Here is a 22,153-nt window from a genome sequence, read left to right on the forward strand (position 1 = left end):
TTATCTGCCTGCTCTTGATAAGTGCTTGGACCCCTATCTCATGAGACTTTGGGGAGAATCTTCCCTCTCTTTCTCACGTTAGACATGGTACAGGTTAGAGATACTGGCTGGGGTGTTAATCTTTTCTGTTACCAGCTTCCCAGATGAGATAGGCACACCTTCAGGACTCAGACACAGTCTCTCCAAGGGCTCAGTAGAGAACAGAAGCTGCCCTCTGCCCCTTTATCTGCATCCCCTGACCCCAAGCATGGGGTATTATAGGATTCAAAATGCAGGCATCAGAGCCATCAGCTCAGCCAAGTGCCCCAGCCCTGAGATGAAGACACGCAAGAGGGCATTAGGATTTTCGGCTATGGGCAATGGCAGCTAACCCACCACCACACCCTAGGAAGCAGAGTGGGGGCCTATGGGGTCGTGCTGTCTGTCTTCACTGGCCGCTGCTAAACCCATGCCTCCCTGAGAAGGCTGTTCTGGTCCCTCCTTGTGCATGTAAATCTAGATGGAGCCACAACCTGAACTTTATTAGTTTTCTTATTATGTTAAGGCGGGAGTTCTTATCTCTTCTGCTTCTTGTAGCACGAATAAGTATATTATTTGAGAGCTTACTATGGTCCAGTCATTTTATATGTATGTAGTTTTATGTATATGTGTGCATACTCTCATTTAAACCTGATGATTACATGACTATGAAGTATAACTGTGAGTGTTAATTGAGGAAACCAAGTTTTAAATGTTAAGCCATTTGCCCAACCCACATAGCTAGTGAGCCACAGAGGTGGGCTTGAACCCCATTCTGTCACACCCCAGTGTCCTTGTCTTTCCTACTGTGCCCTGCTGCCCCCCTCCCCTGAAGGCTCATACAACCAAAGGCAGAGGCAATGTCTTTATAAGCCAGAGTGTCAGTGAGCTACCTTCTAAACTCTTGAATACTTTTCTTGGGACTTTCTTAAGAGATTTTGAGCTCATTAGTGCACCTTATGGATGCCTCTTTTCTTCAAAAATAAACACACACCAACACACACACACACACACACACACACACACACACACACAGAGCAAAAGAATCAACCCCTTAATGCTCCTCCCTTGCAAAGGGAGCAAAGTTGCCTTTGCAACTTTCTCCTTTCTATTTATTCTACCATCTCCACATCCTTGAGATCTTGTGTGGAGCCCACTCTCTCCTAGTCTGCTCCCCTCAACTGGCGGCCATCCTCCGAAATTGTCCTTCCTTCCTCTTCCTCGGCTCAGCAACATTTGTGTCCCCTCTGTGCTGTTGGAAGAGAAGTATTCCATTAAGCCAAATTGTATTTAATTTCCATTCCTTGGTTATTTACCTCTTGACTAGATAACCTATCAACCTAAATGGATGATAACCTATCAACCTAAGTGGATGAATCCCCATAAAATTCTCTATTTTCCACCTAAATGTCTAACCTCATTTTAAGAAAAAGAAAGGATATTACAGAAGAGGAGAACGATATACCCATTTTTCTCACTAATCTACCAAAAAAAGATTTTCCAGTTTTCCCTTCTCATCTTTTATCATATAGACGTCACTTCTGTGTTTTTGTAATCGTAGTACGGATTCAGTGTGTATTCTTCCCCCTCCCCAAAGGGATTTCCCCACATCAGACGGCACCCATTTGGTCTGAAGGACAGGATTATGGAGGACGAGGCAGCAAATGCATTGTCCCATAGTTTTGCCTTCCCATGAGTTATCTACATGACAATCTGAGGGTCCCCCTTTAATAAGCAGTAAAAATCAAGGGTAACACCCCTTTTTCAGGGGACTTCGGTGACTCTAATCCTAACACAAAACCAAGATATCAAATTTGAAATGTTATGATTATTATCCTCCTTTCGGTAGTAATGATTTTTAGGACTTGCAAAGGAGATGGGAAGGAGACAGTGATTGAACACCCCGTGGCTAGCAATCGGGTGGGAGTCCTGCAGTGGTTATCGTACTTCAATCACACAACAACCCTGGAGCGGAGGGTACTATGACCCTCGTGTACACATGAGGAAACCAAGGCTCAGAGCGATGAAGCTCTTTGCCCAGCTGCCAAATGACAGGACGAGATTCAAATTAGATCCGCCTGGCTCCACAGCTCCTTCCAACTGACCAGCTGACTTTCTCTCCTCTTAGAGAGACCTCCTCTCAATTGGGGTTAGTTCAAGTCCAAACCAGAGCCGATGTAACAAAGAAAAGGGAACGGAGAAGGTTCCGTGGTCAGTGACACACACATACATTACGGGCACACAGAGAATATGAAACAAATGTAAATTTATTCAAAAAGTATGAGAGAGACGGTTGTAGTGATACATGTTAACAGGAGACCTATTACTCATAATTGATTTTACTAATATTTTAGCATCTGACCTGTTTCTCTTAATTGAATTGAAATGGCTTATGCAACACATTTGTTTTACTGACTTTGGAAAGATATAATCACCTTCACCTAGACTTTTAATTTTAAAATAGAAGTTTTTTTTAAAAAAAAATTCCTGAACGGTGGCCTTAAAGATAAGTAAAATGCAATTAGAGTTTCCTTCCCTAGAAAATGTCTAGAAAATTGTGGTTATTTTGTTTTAAGGAAAAAAGAAAAAAACAACAAAGAAAGGGCATTTTTCACGACGACTGGTGAGGTCACCCTGAACGAAAATAAAATGTCCATTAAACTCTTCCCAAGAATCACAGATCGAGTCACTTGGGAGTCACTACTCTGCCCTGTTTAACTTAGTCGAAATTAGTCATTCCAAAGCCCTTAAAATATAAACTAATTTCATGTTTGCAGAAAATACTTTACCACCGGGAACAGGGCAAATCAGAGAGACAGAGAGAGATCCTTATGGGAGCAGAAACATCTCTCGTCTCAGTTTCCCAGGACAGATGACTTGCTCTGCCAAACTGCAGAGAATACCAGTCCGCTGGGTTTGCTAATGCCTGGGCCTGCAGTATACCAAGGATGAGAAGTCAAGAACATACCAGGAGATTGCTCGCTAAAGCAGGTAAAAATGATGGCTCTAACCTCAGGCTTCCACTGGGCGCACATCCACCAGCGTCTGCCCGAGGTTAGTTGAGGCTTGGAGAAACATGCCAAAATTAGGGGAGGTTCATTTTTGTTTTTCAAGTTGGCAGGTCTTGTCTTGGAAAAGAGACAGAATCGGTATACCAGCTTTAATGGATTATAAGATGATTGGGCGTTGGGCGAGAGCAGAGGGGGAAAAAAGGCGAGCAGAAAGAAAAAAAATATTTTCGAGAACTCGCAAGAAATAGGTCTTGCTGGCCAACAGTGGCCCTAGGTTGACAGCTGTTGTATGTTAGTTTAGAATGTGTCTGTTTCTTAATAAATGATCTCATAACTTCAGTGATAGCATCCAAAGGAAAATTACAAAATGAGCTTGAGGAAACATTTTTCTGGGTTCCTTCTCCCTGTGCCCAACAGGGAAAGAGCCGATAGAAGCCCTGCCTAGTCTGACTTGAGGCCACCCATTGGCTGGTAGGACTAGGATGAAACATTAGCACCTTTAATGTGGGGTTGAAAAACGGAATGCCAGGAAGTTAAAAGGACTTAGGGGAAAATGTCCTTTGGCCTTCCGCTGCGTGACAGGATTCTGAAGTGGCAGCTAGTGAGCAGAGTAGACTCAGTTAGTCCAGTCAGAGGAAAAAAGCAGCAAAACCAGAGGACCAACATCAGTAATATCTTTGAGTGCAGTGATGAAAGAGTGAGATGGCTCTGCCAGAAAGGCGGGTCTCTTCATCAGGTTTCCCAAAGCAGTTGCGCCTCTGGCCAGCTGTCAGAGGAAACGAGCCCTGCCTATTGGCTGGTCTTTATTGAGCACCTACTAGGTGCTTGGAGTCCTCTAGACCCTTCATGCGAAGAAGACCCCATCCTTCTTTGTTTGTGCCAAACTGGAGATTGTTTGAGATGGAGAGAGTTGGTGATTTTGTTTTCTACCAGGACAAAGAAAGTAAAACATGGGGTACAATAATGAGACAAAACCACCTGTTTTCACATTGATAGGAGTACCGTTGTATACAGACTCTGAAGACTTTGAGAAGGGTTAAAGCCATAGCGAATTGAATCCCTTTCTCCCCCCATCTGTGTCCTGTTCTCGTGCCGATTCAGTGCTGGACACCTGGTGGGGTATGGAACGAACAGCCAAGGGTGAGAGACAGAAGAATTTGGAACAAGGCTCTGGCCACTCCTGTTCTGGAGACTCTTGGACGTCTCTTGAGATCTGAGAGATTGAACCCATTCAAGAGTGAAGAATTTTCTGTTCCCTACCGCCTATGTAATAATGCCCAGCCCGACAGAGGGAAGATAATCAAATGGGAAGAGAAATTTTATTTCCCTTCGTAGGCAAGCTCCCTTTGCCATATAGGAACTAAGGAATCCCCCCTCCCTCCCTTTCATCCTAAATTAGGTTAAAGGTTAGCACAGGAGAGACCACAGTCACATAATCTTTAGATGACATGACTTCTTAGCTTTGCTACAAATACATACGCCGCTTTTGGTCATCTGATGATTTCATCCCTTACATGAACCCGAACACTGTCAACCCAGAGGTGGTGTGGACACTCATCTGTATGAAAACAGAATAATTGGTAAAAGTCTATATATTTTATCTCCCTGATGCAATTTACCGGCATTGTACTTGAGTGAAACTGGAAGTTTTTATTCAGTTGATTGCCCTGGATTGGACACAGTCTTAAGGAGCCTCTCTGATCCTTTAATTTTCTCTTTCACTCTGTCTTTCTCTCTGATCTGGGTGCTATTGCTCGATTGTGCTGTTTCTATCATTACCTACTTAGTAGCAGCAATGGGAAATAAGCCTTAAAAGTGATAACCTGTCATATATATTTTTTTCATTCTGCTGGTCTCATAAAAAAAAAAAAACTACCAGTCATTTATTTCATCCCACTTATTGTCGATCAGTCCCGCATTTTTTACCTCCTTACCGTGGTTTTCTTTGTGCTGTGGTTCCCAGCCACGGCCCGCTTCCTGCTGAATTAAACTGCAACCCAGACAAAACCAAAGAGCACATCTCTCCCAAAGTTCACTCGGAAGGTCGCCCCTGGTGAGATGGACATTGCAGATGTGCTAGAAAGATTAGAAGCTGCTTTGATAAAACCCGCGTCTGTTCTTTGCTTCGGGTCCTCAGAGTGGAAGATCGGATGGATTGCCATTGCCTTGCATTATTTAAGAGTTTTGATGAGCAGCTCCCATCAAAATTCCCCACAGACTCCAGACTGTGTGTGTGTGTGAGTGTGTGTGTGTGTGCGCGCGCACGCGTGTGTTTTAAACAGCACTTTAGAATGATTGAGATGTTCAAAAGGACATTGCCAAGTGAGCTCTCTTTGCAGGGCTCACATTCCATTAGGTTGTCCTTCCTTAAGGTCTCTTGGTGGCCCTTCTGTTCTATTTGATGGCAAATTCTGTTCATTCCAGATTGTGTTAAATCCCTTTAGCAGCTTCAAACAGCTCTCCCGTGCTTCAGTGTTAGCATTTGGGTGCTGATCAAATCAGTCCCTGGACTTTTGTTATTTTTCACCCCTTTGATGGTTTTCCTCCGTTCTTCTGTTTTCGCTGGTTTCCACTTTCATCTCCACTGTCTGTTCTTCGATGGTGTTATCTATTCATTCGAGAGAGTCCAGCCATTCAGCCCTCTGAAGAAAGGGCCGTTCCCTCCCTTCTCTGGCCTGGCCGTCCCAGTGGGTAGTCCATGATTTGTGGCTTTTATCCTGCAGCTGTGGAGGCCCCTCTTTGGGCAACCACTTTGGTGATAGGATAAGGATTAGTGTACCATGATTTCGTTTTTATCAACCTCGTCTGTGTCTTCCCGTTTTTAGTTGAGATGCGGTGGTTGTCTCTTATGGCAGGTATTTTTATAAATGGCTCTGTTTCTGATCATTGCAAATGATGAAAGTTAGGCCACCTCATTTCCATCTCGGGAACTTTCCACAGACAGGTATTTCTTGTCATTTCCTGGAGTGTGACTGAATGGTCAGAACACCGAATAGAAATGAGACGTTGAGGACTTTATCCTGGGTCTGTCAGGATCTCTACCTGAGACTCTATGTAAGTTGTTTCCTCCCACGGCTACCACGTTTTTTGTTCTATCTAAATTCCTTGCCATAAATATTGCATGCTATGTTGCCCGATTAAATATTTCATGTTTTATTTCAAAAGCCCTAGTGCCAAATAATATAATTTTCAAAGGTAATATAACCAATTATGATTCCGTTTTAAGCTAGTTCAGTATCTCATACCAAGCAAAGGGTGGTAGGAGCAAAGTTCTATGCCAAATGAGCATCCCTTAAATGTGGAAGACGGTCAGTGTTAGAATTAATCATAGGAATCACTCCCTTATGCTATTGGAAAACGCATGTGATATTGCCTGCCTAGACCACCCCCCCATTTGAATAGATAACATATTAGAAGGTACAGGGAAAGTTTAAATAAATTAATGAAAAAGATACCCATAAAAAGGAGAGAACACTTCAAAATATAATCCTAACTTGTGAGGCCAGTGTCATGATGGGTTCCAGGCTCTCCCAAGCACCCTGTGCATCCCCATCACATGGAAAGGACTAGAAATTATGAGACAACCGTCCTAGACCAGGCTTGGTTTATGCTCTGCATCATAGGAGTTCATTTTCTGTAGACTGTCTAATTCATTAACAATTAACTGGCCATTTATTGGTGGCATACTGTTGAAGAACTATGTAAGTGATCTCTTGTGGTAGGAATGAATAGATAATACAAAAATGTATGAACTGAAAGGAAGATAGAATTAGTCACAAAAATCTTCTGCAAAAGTATAAGACAGCTTCCTGTTTCACTTTCAAAAATCCTCTTCTGGAAAACTGTTCTTAAATGTGCCAATCTGAGTTCCTCAGAATATAAATTCTTGAAGAACCGGAAGTCAGTCTTCAATATTGAGCATGTGCCAACATTTATCAAACACTAGACTAGGGAGTCAGGAGCCCTGGTACAAGTCCCAGCTCTACCATTAGCAGGGTGACGCGTCCGGGCTAAGCTGGAAAGCCTGTGCAAGCTTTATTTACCCCATCTGCGAGTGGGCTTAACGAGCCCTGCCTGCTTGCTCTTCTTCCTGGACGTTTGTCTAGTGTCACGTGGTAGCCTTTAAACTGCATTTTCATGAACAACAACCTACTATTCCTAATGATGGTGATAAATTTAATAGCAAAATCATGGTAATTGTAATACAAAAAGTGTTATTCTGGAGTTCGGACATTATGTGGAGTGAAAGGGAGGATAATGCGTAAGTATGGCCCAGAACATTCACAGCAGTGGCTTCCCCTTGCTCCGTCTAGCCCGGAGCGGAGAGCATTCATCTCGGGACCTTCGGTTCCTGCGTTATAACGTCTGCACAACGTGATCTAGCCTGGCAGGTGTAGAGGCAGCAGTTTCCATGACTCCGATAAATTAACGAGTGTTCACGGATGTTTTGCAGCTGCCCTGGAAACAGGCTAGCAGTTTTGAAAAAGAATTGTTGCAGCCATGAAGAAGGTGTTGGTATCATGTGTGTGCATGCAGAAAGCATGCTTTTAAAAACCCATCACTTCACCTGCAGTGAATGAAAACAATACCAAGTTGTACTCATGTTTTTCTTTCTTTTTTTCCACATTGAACTTACTTTAACTGCTAACCTTTGCTTCTCCAGAATTCCGGCAGGTTAAACATTATTGTATAAATAGCAATTGCTACTATTTAAATAGCAAGTATCTTAATATAATGATACATATTTAAACCCCAGCCCCGAACACTCAAAATTCAAGTAAACGTTTACAAAAACATCGCAGCTTTAAAAAGAGAGGGTATTTGAATAGATTTTATTTTATTGATATTTGGCTAATATTAGAATTGAATGAAATTCCAGTGTATAAAACAGTTATTCCTACTCTGAAAACCTCTTTATTTTTCCACGAGTCCTCAGAGTATTGCTTCCTGAAACGGGAATAACTAAGACCCTAACTGTAAGGTTTTAAGTAATTAGAGGTATTATTTGAATGATGGATAGCAATGCTGCACTCACAGACATTATTAGAAAATGGAATCTCCCCTATAAATTAATTTTCTGCAGTGTATTTCTATGAGTGCCTAAGCTACTTCTCTGTATTTGGGGGTGAGAGAGGCCTTTCGAAATATATTATGTAAGTCCCTGTCTCCTTAGCTCAGGGTTAATCCATTCTTAATGTTTCAGAATCATTATAAACATTCATTATTATGGTGTGTACAGTATGCTGTAATACAGGGTGTCCTCAGAGTCTCTCTACAGGCATGGCAGGTTTGTTTACCCCTATGCTAAATGGCCCCGTGCTGCCATACTTTTTATCATTTTTTTTTATCTCTTCCTTCAGTGTTTATTGTTTCTTCTTGCTCCTATGAGCAGAACTCTGCCCTCCTTTCTGCTGTGCTTTTTAATATGTTTTATATACTGGGAAAATCAGATATCAAGGTTTGCAGAATCGTGTCTTACGTAAGAGTAAATAGCCTCTGAATGAATACCTGAGAGACTTCTTAAGAACAGATCCGAACTTCAGTCCTTCAAATGGTATCTTTGCTATTTAAATAGCAAGTATCTTAATATAATGATACATATTTAAACCCCAGCCCCGAACACTCAAAATTCAAGTAAACGTTTACAAAAACATCGCAGCTTTAAAAAGAGAGGGTATTTGAATAGATTTTATTTTATTTTATTGATATTTCTTTCTGTTTTGTTTTCTTCCATGTTCCAAGTCCTAACACTTCTGAATGAGAGGCCTCTAATTATAAAAAGTGGTATAGCAATTATTTGTATTTCTTTAGTTGTTCTAATTTCGTATTACTTAGATAACCATTTGCCTTATGGATATACTGGAGCCTGCATACCTTCTACTAGTCTTAGTGACGATTTCTGGTGTGTAAGCAAAGGTAAAACTTTTTTAATTTCCTTTTTCCAGTGTCTCACACGGTGCCTCACCCACAGTCTGTTCCCAGAAAATATCTGATGATTAACTGAGATTTAAAACTAATTATCACGCACAAGCTACATACAAATGAAACTTTCTACGAACTATACTTGTCTCTCGTGTTCTGGAAAACGCTTATGTGCTTTTCACACTTTGGTTTAAAAAAAAATCAAGAAAGACCAAGTTGAGCATAAATGATAAAAAAAAATTGTAAAAGAGCTGAAAATTGAATTCTTCATAGATATGAATTCCAAGTACATCGCAGGTTTCCTATGGGATTATTTTGTTGATGGAGGAATTTGTAACTCATAATTAGAATCCCTTTAATTCATTCATTCATTCCAACAATAGCATTTATTGAATGCCTGCTGAGCCCCACCAGGAATGCACAGGCTTATCAGACACAATCTCAGGAAGCAGACATTTTGGCCAGAATTTGAAGGTTGCTATGAGTCAGAGCCCAGCTGCCATATGTTAGAAGCATTCCCCCAGTTAAAACTGAAAGCTTTAAAGTGAAGCTTAACTTGTTCTTAAACTAGCTTTGATTCTATTAGAACGATCCCAAATATTTCATGTTGTGGGAAGGAATCTGGAGAAGCAGTGTCATAATGTTTTCCTGTTCCCTGACAAGTCATTCAGTAGCCCTGTCCAAGATCATTTAAAATAGCCTGGAAATAATCGGATGTGATGTGCCTCTGTGGAAAACACTTGCAGGATGCCTGTCGGCAAATGATGTTTTAAACCCTAGGTTTCATTTAGACCTGTTGTTAGGTTCCCTATAAGAATCCATGTGTTTAAAGAATGTCATCTCGGGAAAAGTTAATATAAATGTAAGTTAGGAAACAATAAGGTTTCGCCTAAAATAATAATTCTTGATTCTGAGGTTTTGCCTGTCTGTTCTGCTGTGTAATCAAATGCACAAACGGAACACCTCTCCCTCCCTGCCATTAGCTTCCTTTGTCAGTGAATCATCACGTGTTGCATGTACTGAAGACCAATAGTCTTATTCAGGGTCACTTAATCATATCTAATCATCGTAATTTTGTAAGGCAATCATATGTATACATTTTCAGTGATGTAACCCCTGCATTATTTATACAGCTTCTTTTCCCCTGCTTTTTGCCATTTATATTATATCATTACCCTTAGTTGCACATGGGAGGATTGTGATTCTTTTATAGAAATTACTGATATTAGGGGTGCGTGGCAGGTTCAGCCAGTGGAGCATGCGACTCTTGATCTCGGGGTTGTGAGTTTGAGCCCCACGTTGAGTGTAAAGATTATTTAAAAATAAAATCTTAAAAAAAAAGAAATTATTGATTTTTATTCCCTCAAAACCTTAGGGACATAATAAATCTTTTTAAGAAAACATTTCAGGTAGAATCATTATATGCTTATTAACTGCGTTTCATCCTTTGTTTTATCAGGAATGTTTGAAAGAGAAAAAAAAGATACCTTGTTTTCAGAGACTACAAACTCTGATTATGTTATTGAGGAATCACTTTCAAACATTCAGAAAATATTTTTGAAATGGAACAGATAAATCATCAGTTCTTGTGAAGACATAGTCATAGACTATGTGATGTACATAACCTTGGTCCTGAAGAGTGGGGCTAGATGGACAGAGTCAGAAAGCATCCTCTTCTGAAGTGAAAGATTCTCCAAACTGTTCGAGTTCCCTGAGTACATACCTCTCAGTACACAGAGTTGGTACTCTCCGGATGGCTAAAGAAGCTCACTGTTCATACTGTTCATCAGTGTATTTCGTGTTGCTCATATAGTTATGAACATCTAGCTGTGCCTCATAAGCCATTCCAATCCAATGACTATTGGGTTGACCAGCGTGCCAGATACTAATGGTTTTAATGTTTACTGTCTGACCTTCAAGGTCTTTAAAAATCTGGAAAGATAGATATTATTTTTCTTTTTTTTAAGATTTTATTTATTGGAAAGAGAGAGAGAACTAGCAAGGGGAGGGAAAGAGGGACAAGCAGACTCCCCACTGAGCGTGGAGCCCAACACCAGACTCAATCCCAGGACCCTGAGATCATGACCTGAGACAAAGTCAGATGCTTAACTGATAGGTGCCCCGATAGGTACTATTTTTCTAATTTTACAGATAAGGAAACTGAGGTTCAAGGACTCTAAGTAACTTGTTACCAGTCACATAGCCACCAGATATTAGAACTGGGATAAGAAATCAAATTTTCCAACTCCAGTTCTAGTGCTTTCCACCACACATGCTGCTTTCAAAAGAAGTATTCATTTATTCAGCACAACTTTATCCATCATCTAATATATGCCAGGCACTGTGCTAAGCCTTAGTGTTACAGAGATACAAAGACGAGTAAGACCGATGTCTTCCTTGCCTCTTAGAGTCTCGAGTCCAGTGAAGAAGACACAAAAGAGAACAAATGATTACTGGGGGAGGGGCGGGGACATGGTGTGAAGATTCAGGTTTACGGAAAGGGAAGAACAGGATGCCAGTGGGAACCCAAAGCTCATCTGATGGAGGCTAGCATTTTGTCCAAGACTTCCTGAAGGCAGTGACATTTAAACTGAGACTGTAGGATGGCAAAAAATGACAAAGAGGTAGATAGAGACATACATACATCGTAGACAGACAGATACACAGATAGATAGAGTTGATTCTCATTATTGGCAGATTGGGTATTTGCAAATTTGCCTGCTAACTAAAATTTGTTTATGACCCCCAAATCAATACTGGTTGCCATTTTCAGACTTGTTCGCAAGGGTGGAGTGTCCTGATACATGTCCCCAGCTAAGGTCTGATGAGGCAATGCTCTGTCTTCTTGTGTCAGCTCTTGTACTGTACATAAGAATCTTTTTCACAGTTTATTTAGTGCTCCATTTTCCTAATTTTTATCCTTTCTGTTGGTGACCTTGCTATTTAAAGTGGCCCTGACGCATACTGCTGAGGGGTTGGCTCGTGTCCTCAAGCACTAGAAGGCTGTGATGTGCCTTACAAAGAAGATACATGTTAGAAAAGCCTCAGTCAGGGGCGCTGGCTGTGAATTCAATGTTAGTGAACCAACAGTACCAGCAGCTAAGGGGTCTTTAAACAAAGACATGGAAAACAAGGTTATATATTGATCAATTGACAAAAATGTTATGAGCACAGGCTCACAGGAGCCTAACCCTGTATTTCCCCTAGGGACAGTGATTCAATATTTGCCACTTCAGTGACTTTATTGAACCTAATTATGTCAAATAACAAGAACCAACAATAGGTAAATAAATATCTGACACCACCAAGTGCTGGTGAGAGTTCGGGACAACTAGAACTCTCAGACGTTGCTAATAGGAGTGTAAAATGGCACAGCTACTCTGGAAAACCATGTGGCATTTCTTATTGTTGAACTTCTATATTCCATACACACTAGCAGTTCTATTCCTAGATATTTACCCAAGTGAAAGAAAAACTTATGTTCACACAAAAACCTATACATGAATGTTAACAACTGTATTCGTAAATGCTAAAAAATGGAAACAGCCTAAGTGTCCTTCAGTTAGGGAATGAATAAACTGTGGGATGGAATATTACTGATCAATAGAAAGTAACAAATTATTGATATGCTCAGCAACATGGAATGTATCTAAAATGCGTCATGCCAAGTAGAAGAAACCAGAGTCAAAAAGCCACATAATAGAGGCACCTGGGTGGCTCAGCCATTAAGCATCTGCCTTTGGCTCAGGCCATGATCCCAGAGTCCTGGGATCGAGCCCCACATTGGGCTCCCTGCTCGGCGGAAAGCCTGCTTCTCCCTTTCACACTCCCCTTGCTTATGTTCCCTCTCTCGCTGTCTCTCTCTGTCAAATAAATAAAATAAAATAATCTTTAAAAAAAAGCCACATAATATATTATTCTGTTTAAATGATATTATTTAAAGGCAAAACTATAGGGATAGAAAACAGCTATGTGGTTGCCAGGGTTCGGGGAAGGGGAATAAGTTGGCTCCAGGGGAGCACAGAGGAATCTGGGAGGAAAGGAGATGAAACTTTTCCATATATTGATGGGGTTGGTGGTAATTCAATTAATACCTTTGTCAAACTCGAAGAACTGTACACTAAAAAGAGCGTGTATTACTATATATGTAAATTATACTTTAATAAGAGATGAAAGAAACTGAGATTTGAATGATGAATCAAAATACGATTCTTCTAGTTTGCCACAATAATATCAGAAACTACCATCTTGTACAGAATAGGGAATGTAGTCAATAAGATGGTAAAAACGTTGTTTGGTGGCAGATGGTAACTACACTTATGGTGGTGAGCCCTGAGTAATGTATAGAATTGTTGAATTGTTATGTTGTACACCTGAAACTAACATAGCACTGGACGTTAGTTGTATTTCAATAAAGAAAAAAAAAAGAAAGAAAGAAAATGCCATTAAAACAAAGAGCACTCCATGTGTTTTACTTTAGTTCTAGTTGATAAAACACTGTTAGTATAAAATAAACGCCGTGTAATTCATGCTACCCTATGAATTGAGCAGTGGATGCTATGAACACATAAAACATGTTTTCTTTTCTCTTATTTTTTAATGCTTAAATTTAACCTGGTTCTTACTGGTTACAGGAAATAGTTTCTTACTGATTGTTTGACAAATGGTGAAATCTGCAATCTATACTGTACTTCTAATATATGCATTATTCATAATAGGGCAAAACTTTTGTTTGATTTGAATTACCCAGTTAGATGGCATTTTGATCTTAGGACAAAAGAGAAGAAAACAGGGCAATAGAAAAAATATGATACTATCACTTATCTTGCTTATAGGTGATTATTTAATGGTAGGCAACTGTGAAACATGGGTGGTTTAACTGCTCACATCCTTGGAAGCAGGGAGACCTACCACCTGACCTCTTTGAGTGTCTTCCAGTTCTGGTATTTGTCTTTTGTATTCTTGCGTGTTTTCAATGGCTTTGTCATATTCCCTCTGTTCTATTTCAAGGAGCAAAGATGTAAATCAAGTCACCATTACATTCTGGCTGATAAAAGTCACCTTCACCATACAGTATATACCTTGCCTTTGGAAGAATGAGCAAGTTGGGGTTTCTGAGACCATTATTATACTTAAGCCTTTACAACAAATGCAATAATATCAGCAGTTTCTCAATAATGTGTACCATTGCTTACGTAAACAAGTCACTCTTTCTTACTTGTATTATGACATTTTAAAAATTACTTTTATCTATATTCAAGATGTGCTGTCAAAACATCTAAAAGCCGTATATGCACTATGTCTTTGTATAAAGAACAGGGTCATGCATGACTATAGTCAATAAATATGGACAACAATTTATTCAAATTGCATTGAAAATTAAGTGACTGTGCTTAAGATTATTATACCATCAAAGCCATTTGCTAGGTGATTAAATAGGTGAAGGAAATGCTATACTAGGTGATATATTGCAAACACTACGAAAAGAGCATCAATGATATGATTTGGAAAAGTGAAATCAGCAAATATCCCTATCTCATGCTTTTTCAATAGAATAGGGCGAACTAAAAAAATTACTACTTTTTATGTTTTTAACAGATGTGTTCTTTTGAAGTCTTTTAGAAATGCAGTGTTGGCTTTTGTAGTTTTTAGTTTCCTTGCAGCCCTATTGGACATTCCATTACCAATATTTACAGGTGTTTGATTATTCCAAAATAAGAAAGAATTCCCCTTAAGAGTTAACATGTAGCAAGTGTTTCTTAAATGTACAAATGGCAACGTTGTTTTCAAACAAGATAATTACAACTGTGTATAGTATGCTTCTTCATTAGTAAGTAATTAAATAATTTACTAAATTGTGCAATAATTCATAATGACACATGCTAACCCTGCTCGATTATAGGAGCTAGTGATAAAAGAATTTCTTGCACACATGCCTAAAATTTATTAGAGTAGTAATTTTTGGTTCCTGAAGAAGTCAGCTTGCCATTTTCAAAATACTGAGTAATGCTCAATTCAAGGAAAAATTTGTTAAAATTTTGAGAGTCATAGCATGCTGGTTAAGAGTGCACACCCTAGAATCCACTGACAAAGGCTGTTCTTAGGGTCCACCATCTATTAGCCTTCTGTTCCCAGCAAGGTACTTAATTTCTCTGTGCTCCAGTTTTCTCATCTGTAGAGAGAGAGTTTGGGGTGAATTAAATGTTTAAAAGAGCATAAAATAAGTGCCTGCCACAGAGTAAGTCCCGAGGAATTGTTAACCAATGGGAGAGGTAAAAGAAGCAACAACAGTGTTGATAATTATTGGAAAGCCCTTTTGATTTTGGAAAGTTATCTTTGGGGACCTGAGGCTCCCCTGGATACTCCAAATCTAATGTGAAGTTTGCATCTTCTGAATCGAATGCCTCATTTAATCTACCCCCATCTTACAAAATGGAAGGGAAGAGCACTGATTTTTTTTTAATGTGAATCGAACATATTTAGAAGAATTTTAACATTTTTTTTTTATTAAGACAGAAGAACATATCCAAATCTATTCTTGTTTCAGTACTCAAAGCATGCTTCCCCAGTGCAGGACTGGACATAAATAATAGGTGTGCTTCTGAGAGCAACGAAGAGACTTCTGATCAAACTCTGTCAGCCAAACGAATCCCATCCTGTAAGCCGGAGCTTAAATGCGAGCATCAGAACGACTATTGACATGTGGCACAACTGTCTGAAATGTCAATAGTTATAAAATGAGTATTTCATAATGCAGAATAATTGATTACTCTGCTTGGCTGAACAGAAACATATTTTCTCTGTGAAAGCAAAATAATGCCAGCATTTGCTCCTGGAATGCTCCTAGCTGCGAGACTCGGATTTCCCAACGAAGCCCACGTACTCTGCAGCCCTTGATCATGCATGACAAAAATAGAGAGAACCATCTGTAACTGCTTATCTTTTCTCCATTATTTGAAAATACATTTTTAAGATACTTCTTAAAAAATAAAATATGGCCTGTATACAAAACATCTATATTAATAGAACTGTCGCAGATAATTTTCAGAACTTAAATGGATGAGATACAAAATCAAATAACATTCAATTTATCTTGTTCATCCTAAAATGCCCTGCTTAGCTTTTCGCTCTGATGAAATAACACCCATTTCCAGTTTTATTCTTCCTCTGTGTGCTGTGATGTGGAACTCTTTTGCTCTATGTGTTTTATTAAGTGTAATTTAACTTTATGACTATCAAACCAACTATTAATCCTTACAATAAGACTAGGAAATGGGTGAGCAGCGAAGAGATTTATTTTCTAAAGCACAATTCTCTTCTTCTGCCTTCAATTATTTTTTCGAAACTCATTCTTCGAATGAATATAGCTTGCGAAGGTCTGTGCGAGGCACTGTGAGGAAAAGCAGAAGAAATAGTAGCAACCTACATTTTGAGCTTTCTCTGCTCCTTGCCTTCATGTACTTTACATTGCTGTGAACCTTCATTACTAGTTTCTTAAGTAAGAGAGGCATTTTCTTTCTCTGTATTTTTATCTGCGTTCTGCCCTCCTGTTAAGATGTTCTTAACATCTTTTTCTATGCACTAGATTCGATTTGTCTTTCAAAGTGTAGTTCAGATGGTACCTCTTCCATGAAGTCCTTTTCTCATAAAATTTAAGATTAACCTTGCACAAAGTAGCCCTTCTTACTCTTGGCTTACATAGCACCTTATTTCTGGAACACTTATTCTGCTTTACATTGTAAGAATGGTATTCATTTCCCTGCTAAATGGCAAGCTCTTTGAGGGAAGGTCTCATGTCTTAATCTTTTTCCTTCCCTCTGCATGTCCCGGCACGCATTCTTTAAATTGTAACACCCAGATGTTTACATTCTTCATTGGATGGGAGCTTCTGCTCTTACAGGAGATAAGACGTAAGAAAATGAGACCACGAGGCCCCTTAGACCAAGGGATAATTTAATTTGTACTCATCTTCGTATTCCCAATACTTAGCAGATGCTTAATAAATGCTTGTTTAATATACATACACACACATGCACATGGTTTCAAAATTGTAAGAAGCTTAGCAAAAGTGCTTTCTAATAGTCATTTCAACACAAACCTTATTAAGGTCAATAGTTTATGCCAAGCATAGGCTCTGTGTGTACAGCAATGTAGGGCTGGTGGGGGTGGTGATGGTATTTCTGCTCAGAAGCCCCACTAAGACATAGTCACTCGAGCCTTCCTTAAATTGTTTAATCCTCCCAGTGGCCCTTCAAGGCGCTACCAGCCTTACTTCACATATGAGGGAACAAAGGTTTGTTCATATCACTCAGCTAGTGATTGGGATAAGGTTTGGTTTGGGGCCCAGCTCTGTCTAATGTTAGAGCTCATTCGACCGTACCACAGAGTTCAGTGACACAATGAAGCCTCTTTGGAGAGGTAAGTTGATGTGGTGCAGCTGAGAGAAGGGGATGGTGTTCCTAAGAAGTGGCTAGGATGTGATCCTAAATGTAGCTGTGGGATGTTTGAGTTGCAGGAGCCCTTCAAGGTCCGTTCCCATTCCTTCATTTGACAGGTAAGGGGCCTGAGAGGTGAAATGACTCACCCAAGGTTAGCTAGTTACGTGTGAAGCTTGAACCCAGGCTCCAGGTTCTGAGTTTGCTTCTATTTGTCATATTCTTTTAACTAAAAATATCATTTCCTGAATGGCCTGTTCCCCTGCCCTCTGCAGGAGTGAGGTGAGAACAGCCCATGGGAACACAAGGGACGGGGGCCCTTCTGGCCTCTGATGTGCATCTCCTTCCTTGCTGCTTTGGCAGGTGTGTGTGTGTGTGTGTGTGTGTGTGTGTGTGTGTGTAGTAAGACACCTGCTACCTACCTATTCTGTGGTGGTTGCTCACATCTGTATATCTGTGAACTTCACCTTTCCCCTCATTGTGATGGTTACAAAACATCCGCCAGTTCTTGAATTTCCCAATAGATGTATGAGATATGTGGTTTCAGAAATCTCAGAATCCCTTCACCATTGTCTCAATCCAGCCAAATCTTCCACCTCCAACATCCCATAACACTAATAACCACACTAATAATTTGGAGCCATCTGGCAACTGTGATGGGCAAAGTGCTGTGCAAACGTCTTTCCAGTGGGCAACCAGACACTGCTTTCCTTGAGGGCTGCTCGGATGACTCAGGGAGCTGACTTCTCTATGGTTTTCAGAGCCAAGGTCGACTGACTAGTGAGCTTCTTGTTTGATTCTCCAGGACAATAGCAGGCCCGTAACACACATTCAGTGAATGTGCTTGATAATGTGAAATATGTGTGTGTGTGTGTGTGTGTCAAATTCAAGATGTCTCTTGCCACCGAAGTGCATTTTATTTCCCCATATACCATGGACTGTGTATACATAGACACACACATGCATCCACATCTATATTTGTTTTAAAATCACGAGTGGCAAGCAAACCATATTCATCTGTTCATCCTCATCCCCTTCCACTCATAAATGGAGGGGGGCCTCTCTGTCACCCCTGGTGTCCAGGTAGCACCAATATTATTCCATTTTATAAATGTTCTGTCAAGTATTGTAGGTAAGGTTGTGCCTTCTCTGTAGCTTTTCAAGTAGTCTTATTTAGAACTCTCTGGGTCTGACCCGGTTTGGTCTACAGGAGACCTGGTCCTCTGGCTCTATGTCGGTCAGAATGGCCCAAGTCCTACAGATCACAGTGCAGTGGTGGCTAAGAATTCAGTTGAATCAAGCTGCCCAAGACCATATTAACCTTTCAGTGATCCCTTTCTTGTTCAGCTAGAAAGAAATTAATTGAATTAGCAGCCTGCCACGCACTAGAAAGGAGAATCAGGGCCTGGGTGAGACACAGAGCCAAAATGCTCTCTCACGTGCAGCAGCAAACTTTCAATTCATCCTTGTGCTGGGAGTTCCTTGGCCACTCAAGATAAATCTGTTGACCCATTGGTTTGCCATTCTCCCCAATAGCAGTGCTGTAGTGTGATTCAGTGTGGGATGCCAAACCCCATTTGGTGGAAAATCGAATATACCCTCATAAAGTATCATTTCTTTATTTAATCTCTGAGAGTGGGAAGATTGGCACCAATTTACTGATTACATTTCAGTCTAGATATCCTGTAGAAATACAGCCGGCTTTCCTCATAGGCATTTGGGAACAACCTGGCATCAGAAGTGTCTCTCCACTTTCTTGCTAAGTGACAGATCAAATGTGAAACCCAGTATATAGGGACCCCATGTGGGGCTGTTACATCACTTGAGGACTCTGAAATGAATCACACGCATTTATAAGTATGCAGGGTGCCTTCCTTTTCTGAGATTAGCCAACAGAAACATTTGAATCAAAAAGTAATGTGTAACATAATTCTATACATGGTAAAGAATTCCCATCCTGTATGATTATCTTCGTGTAAGCAATATTCCTTTTCTATTTTCAGAACACTTGGTAAAAAAATTTTTAAATGGGAAGAACATATTGCTTAACACTGTTTTCCCCCATAGTAGGTACTCCATAAAAGTGTATTATAATCCAAATAATTATTCCTACCTGTTAATATATAGTTGGTAAAAGTTTGCACTGAAATGTGCATCATTTATGGCTCAAATTTGGTAGTATTGAAGGGGAGTATGGATCCTTTCATTCCTGTCTGATGTATTTGGTGGAGGGTTTATAATTCCATAGAAAGTTTGTATTTCAAGGTAGTTTTTTTTTTTTAACAGCCTCTCATTTTTACTTTCAAAGTTTCATGAGAGCTTTGTGTTAATATAAAGAACAATATAATACCCTGGGTTAAAAGCTGAAGACATTTAATAGAGGCATGTATTACAAATAGCATCTAGCCACACAAGAAGGTTAAGACTTAATATCTGAAATTCTATTGCTCATTATTTGTAGGACCAGAATGAAATACATTTCCAAAGGCTAAGGTCATTATTACATTATCCTGAAAATGTCTTTGTTGAATAAATGTGTAAATATTCCAAATAAGTATTATGAGATTATACTTCTATTGGGGACATATCTATAGGATGACTGAGTTTACTACTTGTAATTGCAGGAGCACACATGTCACGTTACATGTCATTCCCAATTACCGATTTCATTTGAAATGGTCTGGAAATAAATACCGATTACTAGTAATGTAAGACTATTTACCTTGGAGTCAGATGTCTGACAGGCAGGCTAGAGCTAATGGATTTGGTCATTTTCAAAGCATTGTTTTCTAAAACAGGATACTGTTTTAAAGTAACATTGCGAATTTTCTGAGTTGTGTATCTGGATTCATTTGCAATGAATATGAAGAACTTACCTAGAAGTACGCAGTCCCTGATGTCTTTCCATCCTTCAATGGTACAAAGGAAAGAAAATTGTACCTGGGACCTATCTACTGGATAGCTTGGCTTCACTCTTCCTTGTTATAGAGTACTTAGGACAAGAGAAATCAAGAACCGAATATGAAGGATGGTGTCAATGTAACTGAGGGGTGTTGCCTCACTGGGAGATACAGTTGCATCATGGGAAGGTGGTGTGATTTAATTTCATAATTGTAAACATCACAGTGGGTATGGTTGATTCATTTGAAACTCTTGTCCACTTTGCTATGGCTGGACAGCTGAATTAACATGGGTAGGTCTTGGCTTCACACTTTCGTAATTTCTTATTTTTGTGGTTTTTATTTGAAAAAAAATCTAAAGTAGGGGGACGGGGCAATTGGGTGATGGGCATTAAGGAGGGCACATGACGTGATGAGCACTGGGTGTTATACGTAACCGATAAATTATTGAACACTACATCTGAAACTAATGGTGTACTATAAGGTGGCTAACTGAATTTAAATTAAAAAGGAAAAAAATAAAGGAAAGACTCTGTTAGGATGGCTTTAGCTGAAATCAAACTTTTATAAAGCTATGGCTTGATTTAAGATACGATGAATTTTTTTGACCTTCTAAATCAGGACTGCGTAAATTTTGCCTTGAAAAGGAGGCTGGAGATGGTGGGGAGTATATGAATCCTAGTTTTCTACAGAGCTAATTGCCTGTGTTTTAAATCACAGCCCAACTCAGGGGCAAGGACAACTCAGTAATATGGGGGGGAAATGCTAGGACTCTCCTTATTTAATCAGCATGAAGGCATCAACTAATAACTGTCTAATATTTTGAGTTGTAAATGGAAATACAGACCATCAGAAAAGAAAGCAGAATTGAAGTTGTGTGAAGGAACAGTAGTAGGTATGCAAACTGGGCTTTTGAGATTTTTTTTCTTGTTATGGTCTACGTTATGGACATATGGCAAAGTTTTAAATAATGCAGACTCTGGGTATGAAGCACCTGAAATTCATCCTAAAGAGATTCATCTAATAATACTGTCAAGATTTAAGTTTCCATAGGCCAGTAAAAAGGATTAAGCTTCAAAGTTCAGAGGGAATAAGTCTTAATTTTAAGTTAAAATTCACAACGTTTACCTTTCGAGGTATTTTTGTTTTCCTGCCCAAAGTGCCACAACATCTCATTTTTAGGGTGTGAAAACTAGTCTTTCCCACCTGTAGATGGATTCTCTGGAGACAATGATGGATATGGAAGAGCCTGGGAATTTAGTGGCTCAAGTCGGCTGAGGATTGGATTATCATTTAGGTGATTCACATAGAGTTTTCTGCTCTCCTTCCAGGTAACAGTGTTCCTGGGGGAAGAGGGAGGTATAAACAAGGACCTTTGGTGAAGTTGGTGTGATGGCGATTCCCAACGAATGGGTGGGCAGAGTTCCCCCTGCCCAGGCCGAGTCTCCCAGGAAAGACTTAGGAAGCACTTACTCCACTCCCGGGCAAGGTCCGGGTGGCAGCGTTCTCCACGGCCCCTTAGGGGGCCCTACCGTCCAAATGGGGCGCTCTGGGAAATGAGGGTAACTACGGCCCCCCAGGCCAAACCCTTCTTTTCCTCCGACGAACTGGAGTATTTAAAGCCCCGGGGGCTTCGGAAAGGAAGCGGGAGAGTGGCGTCGGGTTACGTGCCCCTAGCCCCAGGGGGTGGGGGCAGAAAGTGGTCAGGCGCGCGTTCCGCCGGGCGCTGCGTGCACAGAGCACCCTGGCGACCACAGGTGCTCCGGGAGGCGAAGAGAAGGCTGGGGGCCTGGGCGCGGGCCGGGGGCGCGGCAGGGCAGCGCCTGGCTAGGGTGCGCCCGCCGAGCCCGCCGCTGCTCACCTGCCC

At 40.4% G+C, this 22,153-nt stretch overlaps 1 protein-coding gene across 2 annotated transcripts in view; it reads left to right on the forward strand.

Annotated features, from left to right (window-relative positions):
• The window catches only part of RORA (RAR related orphan receptor A), a 702,106-nt gene that overhangs the window by 581,840 nt on the left and 98,113 nt on the right, over positions 1 to 22,153 (forward strand). The window lies entirely within an intron of this gene.

This window comes from Ailuropoda melanoleuca, chromosome 5, assembly GCF_002007445.2.
Source record: "Ailuropoda melanoleuca isolate Jingjing chromosome 5, ASM200744v2, whole genome shotgun sequence".
Lineage (NCBI taxonomy): Eukaryota > Metazoa > Chordata > Mammalia > Carnivora > Ursidae > Ailuropoda > Ailuropoda melanoleuca.